Source organism: Dermacentor albipictus, chromosome 8 (genome assembly GCF_038994185.2).
Source record: "Dermacentor albipictus isolate Rhodes 1998 colony chromosome 8, USDA_Dalb.pri_finalv2, whole genome shotgun sequence".
NCBI classification, from domain to species: domain Eukaryota; kingdom Metazoa; phylum Arthropoda; class Arachnida; order Ixodida; family Ixodidae; genus Dermacentor; species Dermacentor albipictus.
In genome coordinates this window covers 111,096,729-111,109,145 of record NC_091828.1, presented here as the reverse complement: position 1 = coordinate 111,109,145, position 12,417 = coordinate 111,096,729, and the positions used below count along the sequence as shown (strand labels likewise).

At 48.1% G+C, this 12,417-nt stretch overlaps 1 protein-coding gene across 19 annotated transcripts in view; it reads left to right on the top strand.

Annotated features, from left to right (window-relative positions):
• The first annotated feature begins 2,167 nt into the window (after nucleotides 1-2,167).
• LOC135915643 (uncharacterized) overlaps nucleotides 2,168-12,417 on the top strand; it is a 92,103-nt gene continuing 81,853 nt past the window's right edge. For all 19 annotated transcript variants that reach the window (XR_011508076.1, XR_011508072.1, XR_011508079.1 and 16 more), the window contains exons 1-3: nucleotides 2,168-2,436; nucleotides 9,069-9,226; nucleotides 11,168-11,312. The gene's annotated coding sequence lies outside the window, so the exon portion shown is untranslated. The remainder of the gene's footprint in view (nucleotides 2,437-9,068; nucleotides 9,227-11,167; nucleotides 11,313-12,417) is intronic.

Sequence of the window (12,417 nt, the reverse complement as noted above, 5' to 3'; positions counted from 1 at the left end):
AATGCTCGCTTCGTGACGTAATGCGCCTTCCTATATTTTCCATGCTCCATGACGCGTCGATTTGCTATCCTCAATGCTTTGTTAGTTCACCGGACCTCCGGGACGTCGTGCGCTTAGCATTCACGTCACTCAAAAGGTTATTTACCCCTGCTGGCGGGAATATTGAAACGAGAAATTGTGAGGCAGAAATTGAGTGACACTTCATTATTGCGTACACGATCGCACTTATGCCGGCCATCATTGTGGCCTCCTAAATGCTGTGTAATATTAAACAAATACCCAAGATTTTGGTGTTTGATCTCCTTTGGCGTCGCCAGCTACCCGTTTCTGAGAGGAAACGAAGGTGGAAATGGATTTTCCCGACAGGTGCTGGAGACAGAACAGTGTACCTCTTCGATTATTCTTCACTGATAGTTCCGGACAGCCCAAGGTGGCGCTTTCAGCCAATTAGCGTTGCGTAAGTAATACCTCGCACAGTCCGGGACTGTCGGCTGTTCAAGTCTCCTTATGGAGTGTTACACATTTCCTCACTCGGTCACTATTTAGTAGCACGGCTGGTAACGTCATGTAAACTCTGCGCGTAATTATTTAGAAATATGTTGCGAGCGTCTCGTTATACATATTCCGCGTTGCAAAACGCATTTGTATTCTGCGTTCACGTGCCTGTGCTCGATTGTAAAGTGCGTCCTGTTCTGCAGAGGAACGCTGTTTCGAGGACGTGCACGGTGCGACATTGCTGGAGAGGTATTCTGTAAGAGTCCACCCAGTGGACTGTCTATTTCGGTCGTTGCTGATTCGCTAGGGCCGCTCGTCTCCTCCTCTCTCATACAGCTGCATCCAATCAGCATCAGACGACATGGACGGTCCACTAGGCGGACTCTTACTGAATATCCCCCCCTCCTGCTTTTCAGCGCGCGGGAGTATTGTGCGCGCTGAGGCCAGGGTCTCGTTTCTGTGTCTGATGAGCCATCCAACCCACCGTAGCTGGAGCGTTTCAGCGAGAATAACAGCCAAGAAAAAACGAAAAATCACCTTCTCTTCCAGTCCGTGAAGATGGTCAAACAGGGAAGCTGTGTTAGTTGCACCGAATGTTACACCATGCATGACAAACTTCGTAAGCAGTTTTATGTCGTAAATTTTTCGTTTCACGATTGTTTCACCACATTTTCGCTTTTGTGTGCTTCGCGCGATGAGCATGCTTTAGGAACAGTGCCGTTTAAACTGGACATCTGTCTGGCACGCAGCTCGGGGTCGGCCCTATGACGATGAGCCCGTTCGCGAGCCAACTCCCGCTGACGCTCGCTGTAGGCAGCCTCTTCCTCGGGAATGCGCGCTACTCGTGGTTTCCTCATAGTTGTAGCTGGGTTGGAATGTGCGGAACAACTAATCCGAAGCTCCGTGTATTGGGCGCAAGGCCCACATCTGGAGATGCGGGTGCTGCAATCGTTTCGATGATTGGTCGGATTGGTCTGACGATTGCCGTGGCTGCCAGCTCTTCTTGCTGGCGCAAGGAGTGCCGGCAGCCACGCGCTCCTACTATCGCGTTTCAATGGCGAAAACCGCGAGCACAACATTTGTTTCTTTCGCGCCAAGGTGGGATCCATTGTCGATAAATACGATGCCGATCTGCCTTGATCGCCGAACATGCACCGTGTGACAACCGTATAAGATGATTCGCTTGTGACTTAGGATTCTCACAGGGGGAAAGGGGCAACTACAAGCCCTTTCCCCCTGCTGAGCTCTTCCTTTCCCGCTAGGTCTAGTCGCCCCCTTTAAGCGAAGCCCGACCACGAAGGCACAGGGTACGCGTGAACAGCTTTGCTGTAAAAGGCACTTTCGCCAAAAGGCGAGGCAATAAATGCGATAAGATGTTTAGCAACGCGCTGAAGGCGTCACAGAACGCGGGGAGCGTTGAATTTAGCTTCATTCCTATACCTTCCGCTCAGGACAATGGCACGCGGTGTCGTATATGCGCTCAGCTGCTCTTGTGCGAGCGTCCCAAGGCTTATGCCAGACGCTGCGACAAGCCGCGCTCCGGCAGAGCCGATAGAAGGGATGGTGTGCGAGCTTCGCGAGGCCATTTGACTTCGTCGTCTTTTGCGCTGCTAATTGCGCGTCTCTGGAGACCCGCGGGGCGCGCATGCGCGTCGAGGGGCCTGCGGCGGTCGCGCTCGCCTCGAGCGCCCCACCCGCCAGAGTTCTTCTGACGTGGCCATTGAAGGAGCGTGGACGCATCCTATTGATTAGGAGCGCTCACTCACGCTGGCTGCGTCGGCTGTTCCAGGTGTAAGGCGAAATCCGAGGAGGGTACGGAGATCTGACTACCGATCGCCTAGAACACTTCGCTAACGAGAACGGGGATCGGCAAGAGACGCAGCTTCGATCGCTTCGACGGGTACTCGGAGCATGCCGGGCCGGAAGCTCAACCAACGCACGGTGAGGATTTCTCTTCGAATAGGTCCCGTGCGTGACCTCGAACGTGGTCGGTATATCGTTTCCCAAGAGCGAAGGAAAATACGTGTCTTATATGCAGCCGTTGTGACTGCCGCTTCGTCAGGGAGAGATGCACTCGTGACTTGACCCAAGTCGTTCGATAGTTGACGCATGAGTTAACGCATGAGACGTAAACGTGGCGTGGTCTGCGCAACAGAGTTAGTATTTATACCGCCATTGGTCTTTGTTTAAGTTGAATATAAGAATGACCCGCCATGGTTGCTCAGTGGCTATGGTGTTAGGCTGCTGAGCACGAAGTCGCGGGATCGAATCCCGGCCGCGGCGGCCGCATATCGATGGGGGCGAAATGCGAAAACACCCGTGTACTTAGATTTCAGTGCACGTTAAAGCACCCCAGGTGGTCAAAGTTTCCGGAGTCCTCCACTACGGCATGCCTCATAATCAGGAAGTGATTTTGGCACGTAAAACCCCATATTTTTTTAAAATATAAGAATATAATGGATTTGGAGGTGTGTTGTATACGCAGCCCTGCTCAAGCATCTCAAGTTCAGTGCTGATTTCTAAAGACAGGAGTGCGAAGTAAAGTAGCGTGAAATATTAGTTTTGGCAATGGTAGAACGTGCGGGAAAGGCATAATTAGGATTCGCGAAGGGAGATATGGAGTATGGAGCACCTCCAATAACCGTTCAGTCCAAGCTGATTGTCACACATACTGACAGTTCTGTGCGTCAGTGTAAGCATACATTTAAACTCATAGAATGGTTAACCACGTGGTTCTGTGAAGTCTTTGGCGCGTTTAATGCCCTTTATACACAGGCGCCGCTTACAACGGTTGAACTTAACGGTGGTGTCTCTTTAACGAAGTTTAACGCTAACCGCAGTCTTTCGCAGCTACACCCACGTTCCCATTCATGGTTCACGACGGCGATGATACGCAATCTCAAGTTACGCTGGAATTCCATGACAATGCTGCACTAACGCAAACAATTTAAAGCTACTTTGTCACGAAATGAGCATGGCGTGAAGAGCAGGCACGGCCACGGCCGCTCAATGGAAACAAGGTGCGGCCTGCCGAACGCGCCTCTCCGCCGGTGATTGCGATAGTTCTTGTTCTCTCCGCCGCGCCGGTAGTGGCGCTGCACATCGGCGAATGAGGGGGGCCCACGGGGACTCAGGAGGCCAGGTTAGGTAGTAATGAAGAACGTGGAACCTCAGACTAGCATCACCGTCAACAATAGAAAACGTATCGTCGTGCAAAAGGCTACATAACTATGCACGGCGGCAGATGAAACGAAAAGTGGTTAGAGATTGAGGAGCAACAGTTAAATTTACAACCAACAGGTGTGCATGCGCTTACAGAAACGCACCTTAGAGGCTCGGGAAGATCCACCAGTGATTGAGAACTGTTTGGGAAGGGTGTAGTGGTTCCAGGGCTTACATATGAAAACGCGGTTATTTGCTTGGGGTTAGGCAATGTGCGCGGGCATGCGACACGGCGTCGAGATATTGTGTGTCGATTGCGCGCGAGAGGGTGGCAGGCGCGATATTCGGCAAGGGAAAACGAAGCAGAAATAAAGACAGTACAAGAAAAATGAAGACAGGCAGGTACCGCAGAGTCACTTAAGTGCTCTATTCGTGTGTGTTTACACCGATGACTTCATCAATGATGTGGATTTACAAATATCTTCAGTTGCTTTCTGTGTCGTGAAGGAAGCGCAGCTTCAGATATGGAACTAAAGATATAGAGTGGTGTTGACGTGCAAAACACGGTTTTTGTTGATTCTGAGCACAGGTTTAAAAAAATAGGGCTTCGTTTAAGATGACGCATGACTCACAGAATGCAAATTTGTTTTATTTGAACACTACTGTTCAAGGTTTGCAGTCTTCTCTACAAACGCAGGACCTTGCGGGAAAGAGGCTTTCTTGAAAGCCTGAGCACACTGTCCAAAGAGCTGGTAAGGTCACCAGCCCAGTTCGCCAGGAGGGGTCTCAGGAACTTTTTTAGAAATATCTCGCAAAGCTCTCGACAGTGATACTGGTCCGTACACTTTGCACACCACATGAGCGGGCAAACCATGAGGTGTGGGAGCACAGCACATGAGAGGAGCTGGCACAGTTTCCCACAGCGATAAACTTCAGCAGACTGCAGAGCTAATTCGACGAAAGTACACACGCTCTGGACGTGGGACGACATGCTGGAGTGTGTTGTCATCGGATAAGTTCCGGAACATGGCTGTGTTTGTTTGGTGGTTGTCAGTGACAATACGGACAATTCGAAATCCTATTTCTTCAACTGCCTTGATGACACTGCGCGTCAGGAGAAGGAGCTTATCGTGCTTCAAATTTCTCGTGAAAAAATAACCTACTGGAATCACATCTACTGTTGAGAGTCCACGCGAAACAAAGCAAAGAAGCCTGTTGGCTACCAGAACAGCAGGTTCTCGCGCCTGGCACTGTACATCGACGAGCCCAAAAATCCTATCCACTTGTCGATCATAAGTAACTTTCTGCTGTATTGACATTTCGTCAACTGTGAGGCTGCAGTACGGCTCTTTTTCGGAGAGTAACCTACGCCTTTCCACTTGGAGACGTTCGCGGATGAGGCTAGTTATTCCGGTCTCTCCTGTAGATGACCCAACAAATTTCTGCAGCGTAGATCGGCAAGGCAGCCTGAGAAGCTTTCTCGCTCTCACGTGTTCGTACCCTTTACGAGACGTTGCCTTCCACAGCACACATTATCGAACTATATTCTCTTGCCATGTTGGTCTGACCTTACTAAAATTTTCAACTTGTTCAACGAGAAACTCGGCAGTTTAGTCGCCCTCCGCTGCTGCTTTTCTTATCTTCGTTATAGCCTGCACCGCCTGGTCCCCTTCGTATAGCTTTAGCTTCTCCTGAACATCGTCGCATTTTTTTTGCAGCTTTTGTAGTCGCTCGTTGAGTCTGCTAGCTTGCATTTGCAGGCGGTGCGCGTTCCTCTTGGTATTTGCCATAAAGCTTGTTAAACAGAACGTCGTCTGGCATTCTTGCGCTTTCACACCGCTTTGCAAGCTGCATCCTGTGGCCAAGCAGTTTTCCGGACCAGCGACCTCGCCCGCATGCGGCGGCGTTGCGCGGAGCTCGACGTCGCCTTCAATTTTACCTAAGTCCGCATCAGAGCGGCGGGACGCTTTGTTTTCTGATCCTGCACATAAATCCTGCAATGAGTCGCGTACTTTAGTTATGGCAGTGGCAGGTGCGACACGTACTACTGGTCGGCGTTTCTTCGAAGCCGCGGGCAGCATGTATGCAGGGTACGACGGAAATTGAGTCGGCACGGCTGTCGGACGCAGCACCTTACGTTTTAATCCTTCCTTGTAGTCGTCCTCCTTGAAGTGAAGCGAACAAACGACGGCCCTGGAGTTCGGCACCCACTGGCTACGTTTGTCGTTGCCTTGTCGCGAAATATGCCGCAGCCAGACATCCCGGAGTTGTTCCTTCGCCGGCAGCTCGTGATAAGAAAGGTCGGAGTTCCTCGCAGCATTGGATTTGCATCGCGGCACACAACAGTTCTTTGGCATTGCGTATGCCGTGACGCATCTAATAACTCCCCGTTAGAAACGCGTAACGAAACAGCTGGACGATAAAATAAAAACGTACGTGAAACAGGAGCCACGCTACTTCGTAACGCTTCCTTCCCGGCGCATGGACCACATGGACGGCCGGCTCTCCCTTGGAAACGTGCGCCTTACGTTCGCCGATGTGCAGCGCCCCCACCCATAGTAGCGGCCGCAACTGAAAACTCCGCTTGTCACTCCCTCACCCACTGACGGCGCGTCATGCGGCAGGCCGCACCTTGTTTCCATTGAGCGGCCGTGGCACGGCACGCCTGAAAACTTGTCAGACGATTAGGCGTCTTTCCTGGGCCACATCGACGCGGCTCGCATTTCTCAGAACGCTGAAGCAGACGCACGCAGCGTCAACTAGCCACTACATGTTTTTGCACGTATAATTCGTAGTGCAGGTAGCCGCCCTTGATTCCTTTTGTGTGGCCCTTAGTCGGCCGGAAGAGCGCCTTCGCACTTGCATCATCTCGGGGCAGAGGCGCACATTCTGCTTTGTATTTCAGAGCAGAGGAGCCAGATTATATTCCCAATTGGTAATCACGGCATCCGTAAGTCACGAATTGGCACTCTCTTTGATGACCTGCGTCGGACTCACGCTGCACTCCGTTGATGTCCTGTCCTCCGTCTTGACCCCTAGCGAAACGTCGGTTAACTTAGATCGAGATTACCGAGGCAGTCAGCATGGGCTAGCGGCCAAACGGGCGTTTCGTCTGCTGTGTAACTGCGCTAAACGCGTTTTGCCTCAACAGCGTTTGTGTTAAAAGGTCGCCCGCGTTACGACGGTATGCAACGATCTAGATTTTTTTTAGAGCGCCGCTCTTAGGTGCCCATTCCTACGTTGGGTGTTGGTCTCCAACTGTGTGTGGTGGTGTTGGTAACAACTTTATTGAGACTCTGCTCAGTTATGATCTGGCAGGCCCGAGTCCTAGAATGGCCCCTCACGAGGAGCGACCCTTTCGGCCCAGGCAACGAGGGCTTTTTGTACTTTTATGCGAAGCATATTACGAGAGCTCAACCCAGCTCCTCAGGCGCGGCGGTGTCGCCTTGAAACCACGTGACACCGTGACGTCACGACAGAGGAGAAGTGGCTTTGGCTCAACTCTTGCAAGACGGGCTGGGTGGGAATCGAACCAGGGTCTCCGGAGTGTGGGACGGAGACGCTACCACTGAGCCACGAGTACGATGCTTCAAAGCGGTACAAAAGCGCCTCTAGTGAATGCGGTGTTGCCTTAGAAACGAGCTCTTTCTAAGGCGTGCGTCTCTTGCTCAGGCGCACATTTCGTTGCCGCGCCGAACGCTGCTTTGCTCGACGCTCACCGCGTCCAATGCGGGGCGCGTAGTCGCTGCCCTGTAGCCCATTGTCTTACACCCCTTGGCGGGTCGACGGGAACGCTGTCGCGTTCCACTCTTGAAGGCGAAGCAGAGTAACGCATGAGTTGTTTCTTCGTCTAGCCGAACCAACTATATAGCCAAGCAACAGCAGTTCACCAGGCTAAACAGTGGTTCAATAACTAAAATAAAGGCTAGTATGCTTCGCATCCTGGTCTTAACCTTACCTAAGCCACAGCCAGTTTTTTCATCCGGCGTTCTGAGCAGCTCTTCCCACGTCTGTTGTGAGGGAGCTGGCAGGAGCGACCTGAGAGGGGGTAAGCCCTCGCACCCACAAAGAATGTGATTTTGGGTAGCCAATGTTTGATTTGTGCAATTTGCACAAATCCGACTGTGTGTAAATGCCAAATTACACGTACCCTTGGCGGCGGGCGAAAGCTCGCACTCGCGCGCGTCCTCTTTGCTGGCATTTCCGCCTTGGTAAATATCGTGTCGGATTTTTTTTCAGGCCGCAAGAACACCAATATTTGTCTGTAGAAGATATCTACGCTCGCGCTGAGCTATCCTGCCTTGCTGTCTAATCCAGAGAAAATTGGACAAATCATCCTCGCATTCTTGGTGCCACGGTGACATGTACTGCACCGCGAATAACCGCGGCAGCACCACGTTTCCCTTTGTACCTACAGACATTGACGAAATAGAAATAGACATCGAAATCTCTGTGTTCATAGATATGTGAGCTTCAAAGAAGTGAATGCTCTGTCTGAGAACCTTTATCTTCTATCTGAAAACATTGATGGACGTCTTCTTCCATTGTTGATGTTATAGAAATCGATGAAATGGGAAGGGACATCACAGTAATTGTATTTCTTTAAATGTATTTACCATCTCGCGTGGAAATCGATCGCAGAACTATTTTAAAAATACCCTGTGGTCCTCGCTCACCCCTTTGCATATTTATAGAACTAGATGTATACAACACATGTATATGCACTACAATTGCACTGGAAATGACTTCATGGTTGTTTGCAGGCCAAGTGGGCAGTTGCAATTTTTCTGGTGAATGCCTCTCGTTCCGACTACCGTTAATCGTATCTTGTGCTTGCCGCCTGACGTCGCTAGGTTGTAGGTGGCCGAGTACGACGAGCCATGGGTGTCAGGAGAACAAGCTGAGACGAGATGTTGCTTATCGCAAAACAAACTTGAGCGATTTATTTCCAACACGAGTGATCAGTTTTGATAGCAGAATCGAGAGAGTAACAGTGCACGCAGTGGGGTTGCTTACATATATTCTCGATATCTGAAAGTAAAAGTCGTCATGGAACTTCTGGTTAGTGACACGGGATAGACGTCATTCTTTCCTCTGGTTTCTCTCATGCATATGAATTACTAGCGTGTCTTTTAAATTTGTTTCCGCAGTACGACGACATTGCAAAATAGGTACGAGAACAACGACGCTTACAGAAATACCTGGACCGCTCAGTAATTCGAAGCTGCCTGAACAGCCATACCATTGGCTTACCAAGGCAATTAACCTTACATTCTTCCGCGGTGTTCTTTGTGCGAAACTTCGCTAAATTATTTGCTTGGGCTTAGTTCTTTGTACTTAAAATTTCTTTAAAGCTTCAAGATATACGCGGCTGGGTGACATTAGTTCCTTTGCCTGGATCCTGTGCACAGGCCGAGTACATCAGGGACCACAGTGTTGCGGAGTTGCCGTGCACGTCGATGGAAGCGCCCTCTGTCCACCCATCATGGTCATGAGTGGAGTGCGTGCTCCGCGTGCCGCTGACTGCTCGTCAGGGATGGTTGTGGCTGCATCTATGGTGACACTGATGGTTAGTATCTACTACATTGATCAGAGAAACAAGAATCATAGACTTGTGAGGTTTTCATAGTTCGGGCCCAACTCCAATGTCCCCTATTCCATTGCATATCACAAGAATCCAACATACACTGGCACCAAGGAAAACATAGGGGAAGGTACTTGTGCTTCATAAATGAAATAAAGAAACGATAAAGTAGTTGAAAGTGGATGAAAAAATGACTTGCCGCAGGTGGGGAACGATCTCACAATCTTGGCATTTCGTGTGTGATACTCTACTAATTGAGCTATCGCGGCGCCATTTCCCCATCCACTTTCTTTGGTATTCATGTTTCCATATGTAACGCTGGGAGTGTTAGCCAGCGCCACCACTCGCAGACCTCAGTGTTGGCTTTCTTCATCCACTTTAATTTCCATTAATTTATCGTTTCTTCACTTCATTTATTAAGCACAAGTAATTTCCCCTTTGCTGTCCTTGGTGTAAGTGTGTGTTGGTTTCTTGTGATAAGACTAACAAAAATCGGGCCCCTCTGTTAAGTCCCTTTCTTCTCGTCTATTCAAATGCATGCAAAACGCAAACGTTTTGCTGGGATAAACCGTTGTACCAATTTGAATTAAATCTGTTGTATTTGAGAGAAAACGCTAACTTTAAGTTGTTGCAGGAAGCGGAATCTTTATGTGCGATTCAGTTTTGATATATATTGCCGAAAGTTCGTAATATTGAAATAAATAGAAGTAGGAAGTTAACGTATTTGTATCGCTGCGCCATTTACAGATCTCACAGTTCTGTGACCTGCATTCTGTGACCTGTGACGAGCGTAGCCAATGTAATAATAAATAAGAAGAAATGAAGTCCGACATAAGGTGCAATGACCAAGGTGTATAAACAGTAATGTATTACAATTAGGGAATGAGCGCAATTATGAAATTAAGAAGCTTGCGCGCATAAGGATGTGCCAGCTTGCGCATGGAAAGAGTAATTGAAGGTCTGGTGATCTGGCAGGCCTTCCTCCTGCTGTGGTTAGAAGCACGCCGTCCTTCATGATAATGGTGATGACACTGAGCACGTGTTTTAGCACTGCAAAAAGTACGTATTTCACATAGTGTATTCTCGCGATATCTAGTCGGTTTTTTTACGTGCAGGCTGGTATCTTTACATTTCATGCTAAATGTGGGTTTTGCGACAATGCCTCATATTACAATTGGGCAGATGGATCTAGTACGCTTCGCAGGAAACCGATCGTGGACGCAAACCCTACCTAACGCATTCGCTCCAGATATGTCTGCTGCATGACGAACTGTCTCAATAGCTCAGTCATCTTGACAACAATCTTGCGGAATATTGGCACCAATTTGGTATTGGCTATTGTATCGCAACAAACGGCGGAAAGGAACCACAAAGTGCGTTTCAAACACCCCAAAACTCAAAATTACAGATTGCGCATAAACACAGCAAGCTAAATTCAATAATGCACCTTCGTCTCTGTGTTGATTCATTGAATAGCTATTTTTTACCGTATGAAAGATCCCCAAGGTACTCTTACGTTCCCCATGTGCAGCCCATGTGCATGAAGATGGTGCTTCTAACATCCATCAGTTCAACATAGACAAAAAGTGTGTTTTGAAGTTCATAAAGTGCTAGTCAGTGTTAAGAACTATCTTTAACAGCGGTTATGTCTACGCAGTGTATAATGAATTTCAGGAGGATATATCTTCATCCGCACGCACAATGTTATGATTTAACGAGTGGTAAATCTCAGTGACACATTCCGAGCCATGACGGAGTGACGTTTTCTCATCTTTACGAAGGTGTATATCACTGCTTTAGTTTGGGAATTCTCTCATGTTGTTCACGTATATGGTACTTATCCAACTTCATCTTTAATGGTGCGTCATCAAGCTAGATTTCGCTTTGGTGCGCTTAGCATTATATTTTGCTGAATACTGTGTGCAGGTGGCCTTCCTCGACGTTGCCAGGCTCGAAATTTCAAGGCAATGGCGAGGGACACTATCCATCCGCAGTGGAAATCAGTCGCGTGCTTCAAGGTGACGACATCATTGGAAACGCAGTCATCGGACTCTGCCCGCTGTCACCAGGGGTGAGTGGGCTTCCTGCTACAATTTGCTTGAATCGTGACATTTCGACGCTCGTCTTTCAGAAAGTGTGTGTGTGTTCTCGCTTCATCGAGTCAGTGTAGTAATTACGCGTGGGTTTAGAATATCAGAGAAGCTTTGCAGGTGGGAACGCCGCCTTCAGAATTGGTGATGGTGCAGTTTACGTTATTAACCAGAATCGGAATCGCGCTGTATTGAGTTAATTACATAAATGGATATACTGGAGGAGGTCCCACAGCACAACGCACAATCAGGTACTGCGAAAAACAAACGAAACGTCATTTAGCGGCAGTGTAGAAGAAAGCATCGCAAGAAAAAAAAAACAGTAATATGAGTCTAATAGGGAATTGTATAACACAATTTTAATGATTAAAAGAATACAAAATATTGCGCTAAAGTAAGACATATATAGGACAATATATAGAATAGCGTTCAAAGGAATATCAAGGAACTGACAAAGAATGTTTTAAATATGCCTAAGTGCAAACAGCCTGTACGTAACGAATTTGGCAATCGAGCAGATATATTTTTGGGGAGCAAGAAACAAATGCTTTATCTTTTTTTTTTAAAAACTACCCTTTAAAGAAAGAGAACGCTTGCTACTTACACATAGATAGTGACGACGATTGTTTAATTGAGGAGATGATTCCTTAATCATATGCTAGAAAAAAGATGGCTCTTCTGCCATAACTTGTTTGCATTTAAGGTAAAAACGAATTGATATATCTAATGTATGTATTTGTTATTGTTAACAAGCTCAACTGCACCTAATATGTTGGAATGAGGTCATTAAGTATTTCATACGAGATGATGGTAATAATTATGGTTGACCACTTGTTATATGTAATAAATTTCGAAGTAGGTGAGACGCGCTGGTGTGTATAGGCAAACGCTGGTGAAAGGCAGCCTTGTATATTTAAAGGGTTAAAGGGACACTAAACAGCGAATTAATTTGAACTGTATTGGTGTATTACCTTTCTGCAGAAGCAAGAACCACTTTGACCTTCCTTAAAATAAAGCGTGATGAAGAAAGTCGCAACAATACGAAACACCGGCGGCAGCGCTATCTTGGCAATTTCCGTACAACTT